This window comes from Salmo salar, chromosome ssa26 (genome assembly GCF_905237065.1).
Source record: "Salmo salar chromosome ssa26, Ssal_v3.1, whole genome shotgun sequence".
Taxonomy (NCBI): domain Eukaryota; kingdom Metazoa; phylum Chordata; class Actinopteri; order Salmoniformes; family Salmonidae; genus Salmo; species Salmo salar.
This window is the reverse complement of record NC_059467.1, coordinates 15,963,946-15,972,873: the sequence shown is the minus strand read 5'-3', so window position 1 is coordinate 15,972,873 and position 8,928 is coordinate 15,963,946.

Genomic DNA, 8,928 nt, shown 5'->3' with positions numbered 1-8,928 from the left:
TGGAGACTTCCCAGACTTAAAGGCTTTAATTGCATTCAGAAGTTCCTCCTCTGTAATTTGGTCTTCACGTGAGTCTTTGTGTTATGATGTTAATTTTACATTATTAATAGGAAAGAATACATACAATTAGCTTCGGTTAGCGGAGATGGAGGAGACTGAAACAAAAACATATTCTTAAAGTACTTTACTTCTTCTTTCAAAATATTGTTTGGTGAATTATGAGTGACTCAATCATTTTTAACAAGTTTCAATACATGTTTTTGGAAGCATTTCTATGTTGAAGATTGAAAAATAATTTTCCCCATATTCCATCCAGTTTGCTTTATTTTTATAATATATTACACTGGATCTTTCTTGAATAAGTTCCTCCATTTTTTTTCCCTCTAACTTACTCTGAGCTTCTATGGTACAGTTTTTATTGCTATCAATCTGTACTGCTAGTCCTTCAATTTCCTTTGATAATATGGACTCTTTTGACCTAAATTGCTTTTGTTTTATAGATGAGTACTGAATTGCATGGCCTCTAAAAACATGTAAAAGTGTCCCATACAATAAGGGGATCTGCTGTACAAATGTTATGTCGGAAAAAGTCATTTATAAATGATTTTGTTCTTGTTAAAAGCAAGTTATCATCCAGTAGGCTTTGATTAAATTTCCAATATCTTCGCCCACGTGGAAAATCTGTAAGAGTAATATATATGCCAATTATGTGATGGTCCGACCGCATTCTGTCCCCTATCAACACAGCTTCATTAAATAGTACCCGCAAAACACCAGTCTCAACGTCAACAGCGAAGAGGCGACTCCGGGATGCTGGCCTTCTAGGCAGAGTTGCAAAGAAAAAGCCATATCTTAGACTGGCCAATAAAAATAAAAGATTAAGATGGGCAAAAGAACACAGACACTGGACAGAGGAACTCTGCCTAGAAGTCCAGCATCCCGGAGTCACCTCTTCACTGTTGACATTGAGACTGGTGTTTTGCAGGTACTATTTAATGAAGCTGCCAGTTGATGACTTGTGAGGCATCTGTTTCTCAAACTAGACACTCTAATGTACTTGTCCTCTTGCTTAGTTGTGCACCGGGGCCTCCCACTCCTCTTTCTATTCTGGTTAGGGCCAGTTTGTGCTGTTCTGTGAAGGGAGTAGTACACAGCGTTGTATGAGATCTTCAGTTTCTTTGCAATTTCTCGCATGGAATAGCCTTCATTTCTCAGAACAAGAATAGACTGACGAGTTTCAGAAGAAAGTCCTTTGTTTCTGGCCATTTTGAGCCTGTAATCGAACCCACAAATGCTGATGCTCCAGATACTCAACTAGTATAAAGAAGGACAGTTTTATTGCTTCTTTAATCAGGACAACAGTTCTGATTAAACGTAATTGCAAAGGGGTTTTCTAATGATCAATTAGCCTTTTAAAATGATAAACTTGGATTAGCTAACACAACATATCATTGGAACACAGGAGTGATGGTTGCTGATAATGGGCCTCTGTACGCCTGTGTAGATATTCCATTATAAATCTGCCGTTTCCAGCTACAGTAGTCATTTACAACCTTAACAATGTCTACACTGTATTTCTGATCAATTTGATGTTATTTTAATGGACATTTTTTAAATGTTCTTTCAAAAACAAGGACATTTCTAAGTGACCCCAAACTTTTAATCGTTAGTGTATATATAAAAAAAAAAATCATGTTTATCTTATTTTCCATAATTAGCAGTTAATATTTGTAGTAATGTAGGCAGTTTAGGCAAAGGATTTTAGCAAACAATTATTCTGATTCATAAAATATTGTCTCTAACATCTTTTACTTCCACACAACAGTTGGGACACACACACACACACACACACACACACACACACACACACACACACACACACACACACACACACACACACACACACACACACACACACACACACACACACACACACACACACACACACACACACACACACACATACACCCTTCCCCCACAACAACCATAGACTTAGATTCTCAACAGTTGCACCATCCCAGAGCCCAACTCAAGAAAGGTCTTGATTTACGAATGCATATACAGTTGCAGCTGTATGAGAAGGCCTGCAAAACTGAGCAAAATATGGGCAGAAATGGGGAGATTTGATTAACCATTGTCACGTCCTAGGTGATGGAGGTCAGATATACCCCCTTTCCCTGAAACACCCACACATGGTCACCCATTGTGACCATATTACCAAGCATCTCCGTGTAGTCAGACCTTTGATTTTATGCCACCAGGTCCACAATAAATACCCCCTCTCTGAATGTCCAAGTGTGACCCCCTCCCCATGGGTTACTGCAGCTAGTGTTGCCAGCACTGCCACTGCCTGGGTGGGGGCGCCCCACTGGAATCCCCACCGGCTAGGTATAAGGTCGTCAAGGTTCTCATTAGCAGCTCTGAGAATTTCTTTGTATATTATGCTCTTCCATCAGGCGGCTCTGGCTTTGCAGGACCAACCCTGCCAGACATGCTCAGAATATTGAGGGGGCGGCGCTGCTCTAGAAGGTCTCTGACCGCATTTTGGCTGCATACAGGCCGCTTACAGCAGGCCCATTAAACAGATAGGGACTTCTCATTAGTATCTGGGTCATTCAGGTGGGTGTCTAGGGTACAGGGTTGTGGACCGTTCCATCAATATAGGACCATGAAGAAATAAATTAGATGTATAATTTATTTTAAAAATGTAGTTCCCCATGATAGCACTATAAATAAATGAGATGTATAATTTATTAAAAAATGCAGTTCCACCATGATAGGACAATAAATAAATAAATAATATGTATAATTCATTATAAAATGTATATCCCTCATCTGCACAAAATTGAAAGCTCTCTCACAGCCCCTGCTCACAGACATACATTGGTTCTGGGATATGCAACCATTTCCTTTCTCACTCACTCAACGCCACACTTTCCCAAACACCAGAAAACACACACCACACCATCCATCTCAATACATCCACACATACCCACATACTGTGTCTTCTGTTTGCTGTATTTTTATCTCCACCATGTTGAATTATTGCTTTTGTGTTCCAATTAGTTATATTTGAAGATAGATAGAAAAGCTATTATTCTGTATTATTACAAATCATACCATGGCTAGTATTGTGTGTTTCATTATTTGCCTCCTCTATGAGAACTTAGTAATTTTTAGAATAGCCATGGAGTAGTCTTTGTGTCGCTGAACAATTGGTTATCAATATACAGTTTATCGACTACGAGAGCTACTCATTTCCCTTTCAATCTATTTCCCTTGAATATTGGATACAGAACTTTACGCCGTTCTGCAATTTTCTTCAGGAACTGATCATTCATGCCTATTTTTGTGCCAGAAAGTCTTTCACCAAGGCTTTTAACCATTCATTTATCTTTAAAGAAAGCAAATTTGGCCACAATTGGGCGTTCATACCTCTGACCTCTCTTTCCGAAACGGTGTAAAGGTTCGAGTTGGATTTTGTCGATAGCTTCGCGTGGGATCTGAAGCGCTGTAAAGAGGAACTCTCTAACTACACATTCAGGAACTTCTCCTTCTTTCTCTTGGATACCTGTAAGTACCCGATTCTCTCTCATGGATCTAGTCTGTATGTCAGGTAAGGCTTCTCTCAGAACGATGTTCTCCTTTTTAAGTTCATTAACTTCGGTTTCAATCTTATTGACTGTCCCTTTTATCTTGTTTGTGTCTTTCTCCAATTTCGCAGCTTTTTCGTCACTCATCTCGAGGCTTGACTTCAACTCTTTTATATCCTTGTTAACTAGTTCAAGTATGCCCAGATTGTCATTTATTGATTTTAACAGATCGGTTTCGACCTTTGCCATTCCCGGTGGTGAGAATATGAAATTGTCTGTGTCTGTAGAAGAGTGACGTTTTCGTTTTGAGATGGGTTCCCCTGTCTGACTCTCCGTCATGTTTGGGTGTTGCTTGTTTTCGTAATATTTGTCGATACATTTCTCTAGTTTTATGATTTGTTTTGTGTTGCTATCCAGATTGAAGGTTATTACCCACCGGATTGTAAAGTGCTAATATTTAGTCTAACTTACCGATATTGAATATTACGTTTTTATCTTGAGGTGATCTACATTGCTGTGTTCAGTCCACCATCCTTTTGCCAGCCTCCCTATCGTCAGAAACAGTGCTAAGCATTCTTGGTGTCCGCCTGGAGGTTGTACCAGAAAGTTAAAACCTAACAATTTAAACTGACTTGGACAGAGCTGTTTATTCACATGTGCTGTTGCTGGTCAACTCCATAGCTTGCAGTGACACACAGAGTTACGAACTTGAGTCAGAGGAGTTCTTAGATAATCTCTACCATGGCATTGAGATACAGTAACTTAGATAACTGTCTGGGGTGATATGAGTGTATTACTGTTGGGTGTTACACTTTCATAACAATCTGCTGAGCACAGTGAAAGTAGGACTCATGTTGTGATGGGGATGAGGGGAGAACACTGGAATATAACCTTATTTACGGAAAAACTGTTTCAAAGACATAACTTGTTTTAATATTTTTTTTTATGTATTCAAATAAATAAATATACTTATAATACTAAGTGAACCCACAGATACAGTCACCTCCAAAAGTATTGACACCCTTGACAAAGATGTACAAAATACAGAATAAATAATACAACTACTAAGGTTTATTGTATGCTCAGGTTTTTTTTAAATAATATTATTTTATATTAATGCAGTTTAAATAGATTTGGTTGAACCTTTTACTGCAGTGGGCTAAATCAGGGTCACACAGTCTTAAACAAATCTACTTTGAAACAAAAGTATACACCTCACACATGTGGTTATGGGTTTAAAAAAGTGCGATATAGAGATGAAATGTATTACATTTTTGAGTTTGCGTCCCAATATTACAGTTTATATACATCACAGAAGACTGAAATATAACAAAACCGTTTGACATAGAAACACCGGATTTTCGGCGGCTTTTTAGAAATAATGTTTATTAATTATGAAATGATGAAAAATATGAATAACATTCCACCCAGGAGGCCACCAGGTCATTTCACTGCAGGAAAGGGCTACCATGTAAAAACAAAATAAATAAAAAAATTTAAAAAAATACTGTAGGTGTCAAAATTATTGGTAACTGTAAAGATTCTTATCAATAAAATCAATTTGCATTAACATTCTACTTAAATTTTTTTAAATCTCAGTTTAAAGAACTGTATGTTCCATGGCTTCCTGTTTCACTGGGGTATGAAAAGAGGTAACACACATGTAAAATCCCTTTGTCATCCATCATCGTGGGGAAAGGCAAAGCGCTCACAAATGAAAAGAAACAAATGGCGGTTGACTTTCATAAATCAGGCAATGGGTACAAAAAAAACACATACAAAAACGAATATACCACTAGCCACTATTAGGGCAACAATTAAGAAGTTTAAAACCACTGGAGCAGTGGTGAATGTGCCTGGTAAAGGACCCAAGTGTATCTTGTCCCTACTTACAGTGATGAAGATGGTTTGTGATGAAAAGAAAAGTCCAAGGGTCACGGTTGCCATAAAAAAAAGCCTTTTTGAGAGAAACATCGCCTGGAGTTTGCTAAACGTCAATGGCACATGGATTGGAACCAGGTGCTATGGTCAGATGAGACGAAAATAGAGGTCTTTGGCCACACACACCAGTGGTGGGTTGGGCTTTGAAAATATTTTTTTATTTAACCTGGCAAGTCAGTTAAGAACAAATTCTTATTTACAATGACGGTCTACATCGGCCAAACCCGGACGACGCTGGGCCAATTGTGCACCGCCCTATGGGACTCCTAATCACAACCGGTTGTGATACAGCCTGGATTCAAACCAGGGTGTCTGTAGTGACACCTCAAGCACTGAGATTCAGTGCCTTAGACCGCTGCGCCACTCACGAGCCAAGACCATCTGCATCTTTCTTTTGTAAGAGAGATGCATACGCAGAAAGAACCCCATGCCTACTGTAAAATATGGTGGTGGATCTTTGATTTTATGAGGCGGTTTTGCTTCCTGGTGATAGGGACATAGTTAAGGTCAACGAACGGTATCATGAACTGTACCAAGTACCAGGACATTTTAGCCAAAAACCTGGTTGCCTCTACCAAGAGGCTGAAACTTGGCTACAAGTGGATCTTCCAGCTAGACAATGACCCCAAGCACACATAAAATACACAAAGAAATTATTAATTGACCAAAAAAAAATCTACATTTTGCAATGGCCATCTCAGTCTCTGGACTTGAACCCCATTGGAAACCTGTAGTTTGAATTGAAGAGGGCAGTCCATAAGCTCAGACCGAAGGATATCAAGGATCTGAAAATATTATGTATGGAGGAGTGGTCTAAGATCCATCCCAATGTGTTATTTAATCTCAGAAAACATTCAATATAGCTCTGGTTTTCTATTATTTATTTTATACAGTCTTTTTTGCTCAAGGGTGACAATGATTTTGGAGGTGACTGTATGTTACTTAAAAGTAAATATAAATGTACAGTGTAAAATAATATATCAGCAGTTTGTGATAAAAATAAATAGAACAGAGTAATTCCATACATTGAGTAACTTCATACAATCCACAAGAATAAAAGTTTCTAACTATCAGCTTATTACTAAATATTACAATTTCAATGATACAGTAGTTTTCAGTACATTCATACATATTATGCCTTATACCTTTCTTATAAAATAAGAGTAACAAGTATTCAATAAAAACATAACAACTATATTTTCAAATAACTTATATTCTCAATTTGCCACGTTGATAGTCAGTGCAGCAGAGAGGATGTCTGTTGTAGGGCATCAGGCATTCCGACCCCATCGATCCTCTGGAGACAGCATGTAGAGCTAAATTGTGTTTCTTCAGTGTATCTCCCTACCAGAGTACAACTTACACATCTCCTGTTGTTCTGTAAAACAGATAAGACAGGCCTCTTTGTGAGGACTTTTCTTTTCAACATCTCAGAAGGGAAACTCAACAGAATCCCTGTGAGCCTGACATGGTGTGGCAAACTAACACAGGTTTTTAATTATTGTACCTTTATTTTACCAGGTTAGTCTCATTGATATTAAACATGTATTTTACAATAGAGGCCTGGCCAAAATGGCAGCAAAATACTAGCATAATACTATGCCTTTCCTACTATCTGAGGGTAAAACAGACTTACAGCTCTATTCCAGTCTAAAATGCATATACCATTAATTATGCAGAATAGATAGGTTTCAATAGTTTGACAGAAGCCATTTATATTCAAGGATTTGTTGTACATCTGTGAGAGAGTAGGCGTGGACAATTTATTTTGTTCTCTCTATGACAGTCCCTTTAGATACTGACTGTAATCCTTCTCTCTCTGTAAAACCCTTCATCGATACTGAGAGTTGGGTTGATGTAATTGCCTTTTCAGAGTACTAGTACTGAGAAACCCAGATCAATTATGCCTGTAAAACTGACACTAAGGTAAAGCATAATGGTTATGTGAGAGCCCTGTACAGTAGGTCTTCTGTGCTAGAGGATCTTACCTTTCAGGAGTAGTCCAACCTCCTCACTGTCTTCTACTGCCACTGGTTTGAGGAGGAGGGCAAAGAAGATTGCCATACCAATCACCTGAGAATAAACACAAGCATCAAATTAAATTATTGTTTTTACATCTGCTGATGATTGACTGATTGATTGAACAGAACTATGTTCTTCATGTAAGCTTTAGAGCCCTGGTCGTACCTTAAGAGGCTGGAGGATGAAGATGCTCTGGAAGAGGGACATGGCCAGAGAGATAACCCACTGGATGGACTTCTCCCTCCCATAGGCAAAGCCGTACATCAGGGTAAAGTACGTGGACACAACACTGATGGAGACGAGCAAGAACCAGCCCACAAACACAAACCACCAGGGCAGCCAGCAGCTTGAGCTTTTCTTTTTCTCCCTAGCAACACAGGGAGGACTGGGAGAGGAGGCACAGAGGAAACAGGTCTGTTTAGGTACTTGGTCAGAGTAATGTAGGACAATGATATTCACATAAATACAGAGCAATTCAACTTGATTGGAAACTGAGAGGAAGGGAATGACGTGTAAAGTTTTTTTTTGAAAAGCTTAACTTTTAATTCTGTTATTTATATTCCCTTCTCTGCACAAGTATATTGTCCAACCTATAAGCCATGTGGCTGGTGAAAACCATCTCGGACGTCTTCTGCAGCAGGTGGACGGTGTTCAGGATGTGTTGACGGGCCTCTGTGGTGGGGAAGGCACTCTCATCCAGCCGCTCCAGGCACATGGACAGGTGGTGGAGGAAGTACAGGACAAACTTGCTGCAGTAGACCCAGTGTGGGTCACTCTCACTCAACCCTAGTGATACGTAGGCAGACGCATCACATTTTAGGACATCTCCAACAATTACAATGATGTCAAAACCTGTGTGACTTGTAAGGTTGCTCTTGCAGTGTCAGTGAAGCACCTTGCATAAGCTGAATGACCCCTTGCACTCTGCCCAAGGCTGAGCAAAGGTCATCGCATGACTCCAGCTTCTTCTCTAGCTCAGGCACTTTGTTCCTCTGGCTCTTACAGAGCAGAGTCACCATCTCCTCTGTGTCCTAGATAGGGACGTAGTACACAGGAATACAGTACTTAAGGACAGAACATACATAAACACAGTTGCCAGTATCAATGTTGATGGTTGTATAACCAATAAGATATTGTATGGCCTTAGAGGTAAGAAAAAAGGCAGGCACAGCTGAAAGGAATAAACGATGGGAGTGTTTGAAGGTTATAGACAAAGTATGGAGCAGAACTATAACATAGCAGCAACACTTTATTTTGAAAATGTAAAGAGAGGACCTTAAGAATGGTTGGCATGGTAACAGCAAGGGGTTTCAGGCCCTGCATATCGTGGTTTTTCTCCTTTGGTTGGACGAATCGTGGCTTGATACTGCGG